The sequence below is a fragment of the Mauremys reevesii genome, linkage group 11 (assembly GCF_016161935.1).
Source record: "Mauremys reevesii isolate NIE-2019 linkage group 11, ASM1616193v1, whole genome shotgun sequence".
In the NCBI taxonomy this organism is placed as follows: Eukaryota; Metazoa; Chordata; order Testudines; family Geoemydidae; genus Mauremys; species Mauremys reevesii.
The window spans coordinates 42,418,624-42,432,635 of record NC_052633.1 but is presented as its reverse complement, the minus strand read 5'-3'; the positions used below and the strand labels follow the sequence as shown (position 1 = coordinate 42,432,635).

The 14,012-nt window shown below is 39.1% G+C and overlaps 2 protein-coding genes across 2 annotated transcripts in view; both read right to left on the bottom strand.

The window, feature by feature from the left end:
- The window catches only part of LOC120374778 (sodium channel protein type 1 subunit alpha), a 166,835-nt gene extending 166,470 nt beyond the window's left edge, over nt 1–365 (bottom strand). Inside the window, exon 1 of the mRNA XM_039494995.1 lies at nt 272–365. The gene's annotated coding sequence lies outside the window, so the exon portion shown is untranslated. The remainder of the gene's footprint in view (nt 1–271) is intronic.
- The window catches only part of LOC120374780 (sodium channel protein type 2 subunit alpha-like), a 243,300-nt gene that overhangs the window by 8,429 nt on the left and 220,859 nt on the right, over nt 1–14,012 (bottom strand). The gene's annotated exons all lie outside the window — the stretch shown is intronic.

Genomic DNA, 14,012 nt, shown 5'->3' with positions numbered 1-14,012 from the left:
GCAAATGGATTTTGTTCATTGTTTAATCAGTCAAATCAACAATAATCCCCACATGGATAGATGTTTGTTAAGCAAACCCTAATTTATGATTTATTTATTTGTAAAGTGCCTTAAAGCTGGGATGGCTAGAAGAAAGATTACTCTGCTTATTCAAGCATGCTGACAGAGCTGGTTTTTACTAGCAATTTCTCTCTGCATCTCACAGCATGGCTGACAGTCATCTGCATAGAAAAACAGCATATTTACCACTAAATCATGCAAAAACATTTACCCAAGAAGATGTAGCAAAGGTCAGAATCCACTTCCATACCCCATGAAGCATTAAGCTGAAGGAGCAATCCCACTGGCTTGCTCAGGCCAGCAGTCTCTCTCCTACACTTGACCTAGACTGCCTTACATAATGAGGAATCAGTGCTGTATCCCGTGTGGTAGAGCAAAGCTGAATGTCATCACTGGAAAGAGCAGGCAGTACTGGCAGAAGACAGGCAGGTAGTTTGCATGGAGATCACAACGTCTTTTTTTCCTGAGTATTCTGGGAGAAAAAGCAAGAATAGCTCAGAAAACCTGGTGTCATTCCTCCCCTGGAATGAATGACTGGAAGGAATGAGGGTGTTCATATGATGCAGACCGCAAGTGCAAAAGCTGCATCTGTGCTCAATGCAAACCTAACACAATCTCTGTCACTACATAGCTACAGCTAATAGGAGAGCAACAGCAAGGCAAGTAAAGAAGGAGAAGCACAGACTACTGCTGCATACAATTGTCTGTATCTAAACTAATTATGGTAAGTAGAAGAAAAATAAAGAGGGTATTAGATAAACCTGAAATACTGGAATTTCCAAAGGGAACATTATATTCCTCTAAATAAATATCTTAGTGCATGTATCTTAGTGAACTAGTTCCTGGAAGAAATGCCATTTGTGATCTGATTTACATAGTGTTACAGAAGAGAAGCTGCTGCATTACAAGGATTTTGATATTTTCAAACAAACTATGTACTAAACATATTTCTGGCTCTGATGATTTTCAAGTTACTCTTGGTAGCAAGGATTGATATGTTTTGAAGAGAAGCTTTTGAGAATTTCCTAGATTATTATTGTTTGTAATATACTAACATTTCCTTTGTGGGGGACACTAGGGGAGAAACAAGGAGGCTTAACCAGGAGCTTAATAGGAGGAAACCTAGAAACGTGTCTTTTGGTCTGTATGGAATGTGGGTTTTATGGTTAACTAAAATTACAGTATGTGATGTAAATTATTTTTTATTTGATGTGTTGAATAGTAAAAAATCTTGAATACTTGGGGTGCAAATACAACACATAACCTCTTCCTACTCTGTGAATACCATGCATGATTTATTTACTTGTCATAAACAGAAGCTTTCATTGATATGAGAAATCTTGTGCTTTTCTGATTATATTTAAAACAACTGTAGTTTAATAACAAATAGAGAACATTATGGCACACCAGGGCAGTATAAATACTTAGGTAGTATTTACAACTGTTGTAGCAATTGAAGCATAAAAGAAAACATGAAATAATTAACCGTAGGTAAGACTGCAATTTACCCCAGTATTATGGATTTGGTGCTCTTCCTGATAACAAAATATCCATGATATTTAGGTAAGTGGACGTGATGGTAAATAATACAACCATTTTCTGACATGGCAATTCTCAGGAGCTAAGTTAAGACCTGGTCTTCACTGGAAAAAAGAAAAAAGCAAACTCAGCAACAATACAAAAGGTCAGGTCACTGAACTCTCAGTGAAAGCTTTAATCCTTCTAAGATACCCAGGAAAAATTTGTCTCTGAAGACTAAAAAATATGGAGATTTAGGCTGGGTTTACAAGTCTGCTCAGGCATGGCAACTGCTCAAATCTGCCCATTGTTAGTATAGTTCAAACATGGTTCTAGTTATTGGGTCGAAAATGGGCCAATAATTATTTTTTTGCGTAAAAAAATTGCCTGACTTCTTTTTTAAACTATTTCCATTATTCTTTCCCATTTTCTCAATATCCATGTTATGGGTTTTTCTTAAAAAAAATTGCTATGCTAAAATATATAATAGTGCGAGTGTCACTTTCTGTTGGAGAATTTCCATTTAGTTTTATACTCCACTATAGGAACAGTTCTCTTTTGAGAATTATACAAAAGTCTGATGAATGACAGTGATACTTGGTATAAAGGGATAGACATCTATTGACCTAATAGACAGGAGAGTTTTTAGGTCTGAAGTCTTACTTGAAGGAAAAAAGAATCAGTGGAGGACAAATATATTTCATAATGACTGTACATTATTGTTACATTTGAAATCAATGTGCTGTTAAAATAGCTGCATTAAAATGGCTATCACATTATCAGTTGATAATAATCAAAAGTGTGCTATATTGATTTATATTGATTTTTAATAGGAAGCTCCTGCCCAAAGTCCCTAGACATTTTTATACAATTTAAAATATCAGCCAATAGTTTTGGTGTTTTAATTTAACAAGACTGCTCATTTAAAATAAAAGTGTATATTTACATATGTGACAGGCAGAGTGATAGAGATGATAGAAGTTAAGAACATAAGAACATAAGAAAGGCCGTACCGGGTCAGACCAAAGGTCCATCTAGCCCAGTATCTGTCTACCGACAGTGGCCAATGCCAGGTGCCCCTGAGGGAGTGAACCTAACAGGCAATGATCAAGTGATCTCTCTCCTGCCATCCATCTCCATCCTCTGACGAACAGAGGCTAGGGACACCATTCTTACCCATCCTGGCTAATAGCCATTTATGGACTCATGGTGGCTAAGTCCATAAATGTAAATATGTATATGTAAATATACACTTTTATTTTAAATGAGCAGTCTTGTTAAATTAAAACACCAAAACTATTGGCTGATATTTTAAATTGTATAAAAATGTCTAGGGACTTTGGGCAGGAGCTTCCTATTAAAAATCAATATAAATCAATATAGCACACTTTTGATTATTATCAACTGATAATGTGATAGCCATTTTAATGCAGCTATTTTAACAGCACATTGATTTCAATGTTAGAGACAGAAATTAATTCCATCCACTCCCATGCTAATTATCATCCACAGACAGAGGACAGAATAGATTTTAAACTAATAGTACACTTGATCATTTGTGTATGTGTACATACATATTTTGGAGGAGCTAGTAGTGACGCCTATATTTAGGATGCCTTACATTTTCCATTATAAAGGATTCTTGCACCTTTTCTTTGAAAAGGTCTCATAACTCCACTGTTTGCAGCAGCCTTTGATATGTGGCAGGGGGTTCACCTTCAGACTAAAGAAATGCTTTGTCATTCCATGAAATCCATTTTCCTTCTCTCACGTCCATTTCTCAGTAAAATTGGGCAGCAGCAAGCCGCTCTGGGCTCATCACCTGGCCCCAGCAGCCCATTCCTGCCTCTCTAGGGGTAACCATATGGGACTGGAGTTCTTCCGACTTTCAGAGATGTGGGGTGAAAAAGGTGGATCCCCACTGCTGACCACTCCCCTGACCCAGTAGTACATTCTCCCTGCTTTGAGATAACAGCTTTCTGCTATCAGTTGAAGTACTGAGTCCTGTAGCTCAAAGGGTAGCAGTCTTTTCTGCATTGCTGAAAGTTCAGGGTGCAAACCCTGCTCATGATGCAGGATAGAGTAGTTGCTACAGCTACATGTGATAGAATTTGTTTTTACCTTTTTCCTAAAAACACACCCTAGGAAAGTACATGCAAAAATATTATGTGAAAAGAATGTTATTTAGGTTGAAAAGTCAAGCACTAAAAAATTAGAAAATGCCATTTTCCACAGTTGCCTGTGCAACTTTAGTTCAGCCCTCTTGTTTATAGTGATGCATTATGACAGTGTTTTTAATTACATGATGATAACATTTTTCCACATGACCGCACTGCCTTCAGTGCACAGAATGACCAGTGCCCTAGCCATCCTTTTTTCATAAGGTCTTTGTTGAAACTGTAACATCTCAGTGAAACATTCCAGCTTAACACAACAGCACATTTTATGTTCCACTAGCTCTACTTCTTTCCTTACAGTCTCTCTTTTCACATTTGAACCTGTACTGATGTAACAAAGTTGTATTTATCATATCTCTTAGCAACAGATTGTGACATCACAGACATAGGATTATGACTTCATGGCAGGACCAAACAGGAGAAGAGACTGGGCTGTGTGGTGGAAATAAGCTTTTAATAAAACAAAATAAATAAAACAATAAGACCAAGAGAACCTCAGAAAAATATCCTACATTCCTGGTCCTTTCAGTATGAAAGTTTTTTTTAATTCTGAAGTTGTATAAGGTTAGTGAATAGAACACTGCAATACAGATTTTCATTTATCATACAAACACAGAATATTCAGTAAGTGGCTGAATTAATTTAACAGACTTTGCATATTTCTTTCCAAAAAAGTCATCTTATATAATAAGATTTTGGGAGCATTATAAATACAAGATGTATGATCAGACATCACATATCACTTACAGATTTAAGATGTAAAAGGGAGCATTTTTGCAGCACCTTGCTTTCCTTTGCCTCCACTGATTTTATATGTCCCTTTACTCTAACTCATGTGATTCTTTCCATTCCTTCCCTCACTCCTGACTGACACCTTAATGCTATACAGAAAAGGGAAAATGAGCTATACAATCAGGATAAGCCAGTGTAGGCAGGGAAAACTAGGTAACATGGATCAAGAAAAGTCTAAATGTGTTTACTCAATGCTCCAACACATGGTTGGGGGAGTCTAGAAACAGAGAATAAGAAAGCTAATAGACGGCCGGCCAAATCCTGGTCCCTGTATAGTCCTAGTAAACTGATCACTTAGGAACCAGTTTGATTCAGCTTCCAGCTGGGCCAAGGATCAAGGGAACAGAAATGTTGCTTACAGACTATTTCCCCACAACACATCCGCTCCAGGCCCTGTGCAAAGTGCAGATCAGCTGGATCCAAAGATCTAGGGCATAGACCATATGTCAGTTTGTAGTATGCTTTGTTCTTATCCAGCACTTTAAAGACACTATGTAAGTAAACTATAATGTCATCCTTTGGGATGAAAGGCGCTATGTGAATGTAAGTTATTGTCAGGAAGAATGGAATAACAATCTGTAGATTCTGCCAAGGATATGTACAGATTGTAAGAACTCTTTACTTGTAATCTGAATAATTCAAGATGTAAAGACTACTCACCCACTGCACAGCAAAACAACACGAATGAAAAAAAGTCAGAAAGAGCTGTAGAGTCAACACAAAACCAAGCTAGAGACTAAAAATACCAGGGAAGTCAGTGGGAAAAACAAAATCAATACTGATGGCCAAGGCAGCACAGTGGAAGACACACAGTGTTCAAAATAAGTTGAATAGTCTTCCCCAAATATCTTATAACCTCTTTAAATCACTCACATCTTAAGCAAAACATAGCAGCAGCATAACTGGAGCTTGAACAGCTATATTTTAAAGTTTGTTTTCATTTGTTTGGATTTTGTTTTTTAAGTTTCACTTATTTTAGCTGGGTAAATGTACATCACTTAAAAAAGTTTCATAAACTATTTTAATTTGTTCTGCTCTTTAAAGAAAGACCTCTGCAAACAGAAAAAGGAGTGGAAGGGCTTTTAGGTGATGACCCAAAGTTGGCTGTCTTGTTTATTAGCTTTCCAATAAACTCAATGCACAAGTGAACACAGTGGCATGATCAAAACTACTCAAGGAAGAGCATAACCTGCCATCGTATTCCCTCTATTGCAGCCAAAACTAATGTTTTTAAGTTTCAAGTGGGTCGTACAGATTTAATCAGTTAATGTATAGGATATTTGCCACAAGTTTGTATTTTATTTCTTTTTACTTTTTATAACTTCTCTCACTCTCCTGCACAGTCGTCTTTTCTGCAGCACATTATTTTTAACACGAAGTAGTTTTGTGTCCCAAGAGTACTTGGTGTGAGATAGTTTGCAAAGCTAAATTGGCTTGTGGTGTGGCAGAATGATGCTGATCTACTATTGTCAAGTTAACAATATCCTGCATTGAGAAACAAAGTGTTTCCTGACATCACTTGAAACTCACTGCATTACTGTCTCTTCTGAGTCAACCTTACTGCTAATGTGAAGAGTGATGGGTAATTTTGGTAATGGTGAGAGTTAGTCAAATAAATAGCAACAAAACAAGTGTTAAATGACATGTTTGTTACATAAAACCATGTTTTTATGGTTCACTGCCCACTAGAAAACTTCATACTTCGGTAAATATTAATAGGGCTTGGTTTTTGAAAGGTTCTTTCTTAAATCACATCACTGTGCACATAACTGTAAGACAAAGCAATTCCCTCTGCTGACCTTGTGGTGTGGTGGTGCAGAGGGTAAGGCTCTCGCTCGGCAACACTACATGCCTAGATTCGAGATCTATGGCACCTGACCAGAAATGCTTCTGTACCTTTTTTCACTGCTGCCTATGTCTGACATGCCCTTCACTAACCCACCGTCCTCACTCCATTCAAATCTACTGCATAAAAATGTACTTCTGCAGTCTTGTCTATGAGAAGAAAAGATTAAAAACTGTTAATGGAACCATCAAGATGCATAGATGCCTGGCTGAGTAACCAAGTGACCTTAGTATTATCGCCCTTCTCCTCTTTTATTTATTTCATTTATTCACTCATTCATTGTTTATGACCTTCAGTTCTTGTGGTATGTTGAATTTAGATGGTATGCTGGCATGGGCAAGAACTGCATCTGAACTAGTTTTTCTGAACTGGCTAGCACATTTCTAAAATAATAATAAATCACAATAAATGCTTTAAATGACATTGGTTTTGGAGGGTGAATGTCATAAGTGAGCTGTGAAAATATTCCAGAAAGTGTAGGGAGAATTTTTCAAACTCCTAGCAGTAAGTCATTTGATGCCAAACAACGACATCAGGGAAGTGGTTCTGCAGCATCAGGCAACACAGATTTATGGTTCAGTATAATCGATGCATCATCAGTAGTAAAAGAAATAACGACTTCTTTCAAAAGCTCTTCTGAATAGCCCAGGGCATACATTTATTATATTGATTCAACACAGATACTGAAATGCCTAACACAAAAGCTTAAATGTAAGAATTACTGCACAAACAAGTTCACAAGACTGGTTCTACCCCCTAGCAACACACAAATAACTACAAATTGTGCTCATAAAAAAGCATAAATTCATCACCCATAGCTTCTTTTTCTCTCTTCACTTGAAACAGGATCTGACTTTTTTTTAAATACACTACATTTAAGTCTAATCTAATTTCAAGTTCTTTAATTATCCATATACCTATTTCTTTTTCAAATTTACAAAAAAATCTGATTTACTTTTTTATGGACATAGCAGATGATATGGCTACTTTTTGTCTGCTTAGATATTTTAGAAAACTATTTAATCTGTTCGGTTATTTTTAAATGTTTGAATGGTTGTTCTGTGTCCTACAGCGTCTCTGGGATTTCTGATTTCAATTTCTAAGAGATGTATGGTCAATTTAGGAGTAGTTTTCCCCTACAAGAAACACCACTCTTTTCATCTCATTCCACCTTGACACTTTTGGAGTTCCTAACATCTGCACTTGCTTTCCAGCTATACAGTCCAATAGTAATATTTTCCATTTGTATACTGGAGTACCTCTCATGCCAAAACTCTTTACTGGCTCTCTCATACTTTTATATATTATATATACACACACTATATATAGAGGCCCTGGAGGCCAAATTTAGGCTGCTAGGTAAGAGATTGAAGTCCAGGACCTCCATGGTAGGATACTCTGAAATGCTTCCAGTTCCACAGGCAGGGCCACTTAGGCAGGCAGAACTGCAGGGTCTCAATGTGTGGATGAGACAATGGTGTAGGGAGGAGGGGTTTAGATATATTAGGAACTGGGGAAACTTTTGAGAAAGAGGGAACCTATACAGGAAGCATGGGCTCCACCTAAACCAAAATAGAACCAGATTGCTGGCACTTACCATTAAAAAGGTCGTAGAGCAGTTTTTAAACTAGGGGCTGGGGGAAAGCCAACAGGTGTGGAGGCGCACGTGGTTTGGACATCCCTTAGGGAAGGATCTATAAATGGAGATTCCCCATGTCCTAATAAGGAGAAGAGGATGGAAGATGATAAAATACAGGTAGAATATGATGAGAAACAGTCAAAAGAAAAAAAGTCCCAAACAATTACATCATGTAATGGCAAACAGCTAAAAAGTGACAAGTTTTTAAAGTGCTTATATACCAAAGCTAGAAGTCTAAATAATAAAATGGACAAACTAGAGTGCCTCATATTAAATGAAGATATTGATATAATAGGCATCAGAGAAACTTGGTGGAATGAGAATAATCAATGGTACACACTAATAGCAGTACTAATATTAATATCAATCCTAATACTAATATATACAAAATATATCGGAAGGACAGAACAGGTCGTGCTGGTGGGGGAGTGGCAGTATATGTGAAAGAAAGCGTAGAATCAAATGAAGTAAAAATCTTAAATGAACCAAACTGTACCACAGAATCTCTATAGATAGTAATTCCATGCTCTAAGAAGAAGAATATAGTGGTAGAGATATATTACCAACCACCTGACCAGGAGGGTGATAGTGACTGAAATGCTCAGGGAGATTAGAGAGGCTATTCAAATAAAAAACTCTATAACAATGGGGGATTTCTACTATCGCCATATTGACTGGGTACATATCACCTCAGGATAGGATTCAGAGATAAAGTTTCTTGACACCTTAAATGCTTCTTGGAGCAGCTAGTCCTGGAACCCACAAGAGGAGAGGCAATTCTTGGTTTAGTCCTTCTGATAGTTTCTGCAACTTTGGCTTGAAGTAATTCCAGGCTTCCTCCACCTTTAGATCTCCAAGTTCTTCAGTCCAGTCCACTTCCCTAACTAATTTCCTTAATTCTTTAAAGTTAGCCCTTTTGAAATCAAAAACCCTAGTCACAGATCTATTTTTGTTTATCCTTCCATTTAGTTTAAACTGAATTAGCTCATGATCGCTTGTACCAAGGTTGTCCCCTACAACCATTTCTTCTATGAGGTCCTCACTACTCACCAAGACCAAATCTAAAATGGCATCCCCTCTTGTTGGTTCAACAACTACTTGGTGAAGGAATCCATCAGCTATCGCATCTAGGAAAATCTGAGCCCTATTATTATTACTAGCACTTGTCCTCCAGTTTATATCTGGGAAGTTAAAGTCTCCCATGATGACAATTCCCATTAGTATTTACTTCATTAAAAACATTAACGAGGTCTCTATCCATATCCAAATCAGATCCCGGTGGTCTATAGCACACCCCAAGAACTATCTCAGGGGAGGCTCTAGTAGCTTTCTTCCCCAATGTGATTTTTGCCCAGACAGACTCTGTCTTATCCATTCCATCCCTTCTTATTTCTTTACAGTCTACCTCATCACTGATACACAATGCTACGCCACCACCTTTGCCTTTATTTCTGTCTTTCCTAAACAGCACATACCCTTCAATACCTGTACTCCAGTCATGACTACTATTCCACCATGTTTCTGTTATCCCTATAATATCCGGTTTCACTTCCTGCACCAGTAACTCTAGTTCCTCCATTTTGTTACCTAGGCGCTCAGTTCACTTGTGCAGCCCCATTTCTGAGGACCAAAGATGGCCCCTTGTATTTTGGAAATTTTATGCAATTGTTTCTATTAATAACATCCTAAATAATAACTGGGGAGAAAGCTGTGCTAGTGGAATTTTGTAGCAAGGAGTGGCAAAGAAAGAAAAAGAATGAAAAGGGGAAGCAGAGGATGAGAATGAAGTATAAGAGGAAGGAAGAAAGGAAGGAAAGATGTATATGGAAGGAAAACGAGGCAGAGGAAATTTTTTAATCCATGTGTGATGGACGTTGAACTGCTCTGTTATAATTTATGAAAACTGTATGCTGATCTGGTTATTGGGTTGTTTATTGTATGAATATATTGACTTAGTTTAATAAGGATTGTAAGTAAAACAAGCAGGAGAAGCTCAAGATAAGCCATGCCTCAGCAAACACTGAGGGTTGTTATGAGGTAACGGTTGAGCCACTGGCTCTGAGGAGTCTGGCTTAGGGTTGCCAATTTTATTTGGACGTATTCCTGGAGGTTTCATCGCATGACAATCTTTAACTCAAGATTAATCTTTAACTCCTGGGGACTCCAGGACAATCCTGGAGGGTTGGCAACCCTCATCTGGCTCCATCTCCTGCAGAGTTTACCAAACAGATTTTGACAAGCAAGGCCCAAATCCCAGAAACTCACAAAAACAAAAGAACCCTGGCTGATTAAAAGAGATTCTCTCTTTCCAAAGAAGACGTAGTTGTTGGGGAGCTGGTCAGGGAAACTCCATGGGATGACTGAAGAAGTTAGGTCTGCCAAGGCTGCTATCAGAGGATGGTAAGTTTTCGGTAAAATAGACGTGTGTAGGCTGTTTTAAAATCCATTTTCTCTTGATGCTTTATTCATATCACTAAAATTAAAAAATATCTTAGTTTTAAGACACTATATTTACCACTGGTCACAGTAATAGTCCAGGATCAATAATGCAGGTTGTTGTCAGCAAATTGCAGCAAGGCTGGCTCAGACACTGGGTAGCAAGAACAGTTCAATTTAATGAGGCAAATATGGAATATTGAAAGTATTACTGTATATCTAATGCTCTTAACTCTATAGCCAGATCTGAAATTAAGCATTCTTGATAGGATTTGAGCACTGTTAAATAAGGAAGTGAAATAGTGAGAGTGGATTCAAGTAAGCCTGGATTTTACTTTAGTTGCATCCATATAAATTAATTCTGAAGCACTATAAGGTTATGGCCACATTTAGTAGACTCAGTGCTGAAATAACAGTTCAGAATTTTTAAAAAGGTAATAATTTGTAAAATTAAGCCTAGGCATAGCCCGAATATATAGACAGAATTTTTTTAAAAATCCAGTGATATTTATGCAACAAATGGCTTGGAGAAAATAACTTCAGGCAGCATGTATCAGAGGGGTAGCCGTGTTAGTCTGGATCTGTAAAAGCAACAAAGAATCCTGTGGCACCTTATAGACTAACAGACGTTTTGCAGCATGAGCTTTCGTGGGTGAATACCCACTTCTTCGGATGCAAGTGGTGGAAATTTCCAGGGGCAGGTTTATATATGCAAGCAAGAAGCAAGCTAGAGATAACGAGGTTAGTTCAATCAGGGAGGATGAGGCCCTGTTCTAGCAGTTGAGTGAAAACCAAGGGAGGAGAAACTGGTTCTGTAGTTGGCAAGCCATTCACAGTCTTTGTTTAATCCTGAGCTGATGGTGTCAAATTTGCAGATGAACTGGAGCTCAGCAGTTTCTCTTTGAAGTCTGGTCCTGAAGTTTTTTTGCTGCAGGATGGCCACCTTAAGGTCTGCTATTGTGTGGCCAGGGAGGTTGAAGTGTTCTCCTACAGGTTTTTGTATATTGCCATTCCTAATATCTGATTTGTGTCCATTGATCCTTTTCCTTAGAGACTGTCCAGTTTGGCCGATGTACATAGCAGAGGGGCATTGCTGGCATATATTACATTGGTGGACGTGCAGGTGAATGAACCGGTGATGGTGTGGCTGATCTGGTTAGGTCCTGTGATGGTGTCGCTGGTGTAGATATGTGGGCAGAGTTGGCATCGAGGTTTGTTGCATTCAGGCAGCATGCTCTATCAACTGATTAAATTCTGTTTGCCTACTAAGATTGTACATAACAGTAGGCTAAGATCTTCAGAAACATCCAGTGCTTGAACTTTCAAATTATTTGAATATATAATGTTTCAATCTTTATGTAATTAAGCATGCAGAGAATGAAACACATTTGATAGACTAAGTAGTTATTGTAGATATTATATATACATACCCATTGTGTGTGTGTGTGTGTGTGTGTGTGTGTGTGTGTGTGTATAAGTATACACACACACACATACACACATACATATACACACACTTATTACACAAAAAGACCATTAAGGTTGCAAAGTCACTCAAAAATTAGGATATGCCACAATTAAGGTTGTCTATGCAACCATAATTCGGCCCCCTTGTGCATATGCACGATGTCTTTAATTACATGATCACGTATTTTTTCCACAAGCCCTGCCTCATTCAGTGTATAGGTGCTCAATGAAAGAGGCTGATAAAGGAGGTGCTGTTGTCATTATGAACAGGTCTGACTACCAAAAGGAGGCCGCCAGACAACTCTCCAATACCAAATTCTACTGAGGAATACACTAAGAAACTGCACCATCTACTCAGGACACTCCCTACACTAACACCGGAACAAATCAACATACCCTTAGAGCCCGACCAGGGTTATTCTATCTACTACCCAAGATCCACAAACCCGGAAATCCTGGACGCCCCATCATCTTGGGCATTGGCACTCTCACTGAAGGACTGTCTGGATATGTGGAGTCTCTGCTCAGACCCTAAGCCACCAGCACTCCCAGCTATCTCTGTGACACCACTGATTTCTTGAGAAAAATACAATGCATTGGTGACCTTCCAGAAAACACCATCCTAGCCACCATGGCTGTAGAGGCTCTCTACACAAACATCCCACACACTGATGGAATACAAGCTGTCTGGAACAGTATCCCTGATGATGCCACAGCACAGTTGGTTGCTGAGCTCTGTGCCTTTATCCTCACACACAACTATTTCAAATTTGATGACAATATATATCTCCAGATTAGTGGCACCGCTATGGGTACCCGCATGGCCCCACAATATGCCAATATTTTTATGGCTGACCTGGAACAATGCTTCCTCAGCTCTCGTCCACTCACGCCCCTTCTCTACCTATGCTACATTGATGACATCTTTGTCATCTGGACCCATGGGAAGGAGACTCTGGAAAAATTCCACCACAATTTCAACAGCTTCCACCCCATCAACCTCAGCCTGGACCAATCTACACGGGAGGTTCACTTCCTAGACACCACGGTGCAAATAAGTGATGGTCACATTAACACCACCCTATACTGAAAACCTACCGACCGCTATGCCTACCTGCATGCCTCCAGCTTCCATCCCGGGCACACCACACGATCCATTGCCTACAGCCAAGCACCAAGGTACAACTGCATCTGCTCCAACCCCTCAGACAGAGACCAACACCTACAAAATCTCCACCAAGCATTCTCAAAACTACAATACCCTACTGCAAGACAAACCCAAGAAAGAAACCAACAGGACTCCACTGGCCATCACATACAGTCCCCAGCTAAAACCCCTCCAACGCATTATCAGGGATCTACAACCCATCCTGGACAATGATCCCACACTTTCACAGGCCTTGGGTGGCAGGCCAGTCCTCGCCCACAGACAACCTGCCAACCTGAAGCATATTCTCACCAGTAACTGCACACCGCACCATAGTAACTCTAGCTCAGGAACCAATCCATGCAACAAACCTCGATGCCAACTCTGCCCACATATCTACACCAGCAACACCATCACAGGACCTAACCAGATCAGCCACACCATCACTGGTTCATTCACCTGCACATCCACCAATGTAATATATGCCTTCATATGCCAGCAATGCCCCTCTGCTATGTACATCGGCCAAACTGGACAGTGTCTGTGAAAAAGGATAAATGGACACAAATCAGATATTAGGAATGGTAACATACAAAAACCTGTAGGAGAACACTTCAACCTCCCTGGCCACACAATAGCAGATCTGAAGGTAGCAATCCTGCAGCAAAAAAACTTCAGGACTAGACTTCAAAGAGAAACTGCTGAGCTTCAGTTCATCTGCAAATTTGACACCATCAGCTCAGGATTAAACAAAGACTGTGAATGGCTTGCCAACTACAAAACCAGTTTCTCCTCCCTTGGTTTTCACACTTCAACTGCTAGAAGAGGGCCTCATCCTCCCTGATTGAATTAACCTCGTTATCTCTAGCCTGCTTCTTGCTTGCATATATATATATACACACACACACACACATACACACCTGCCCCTGG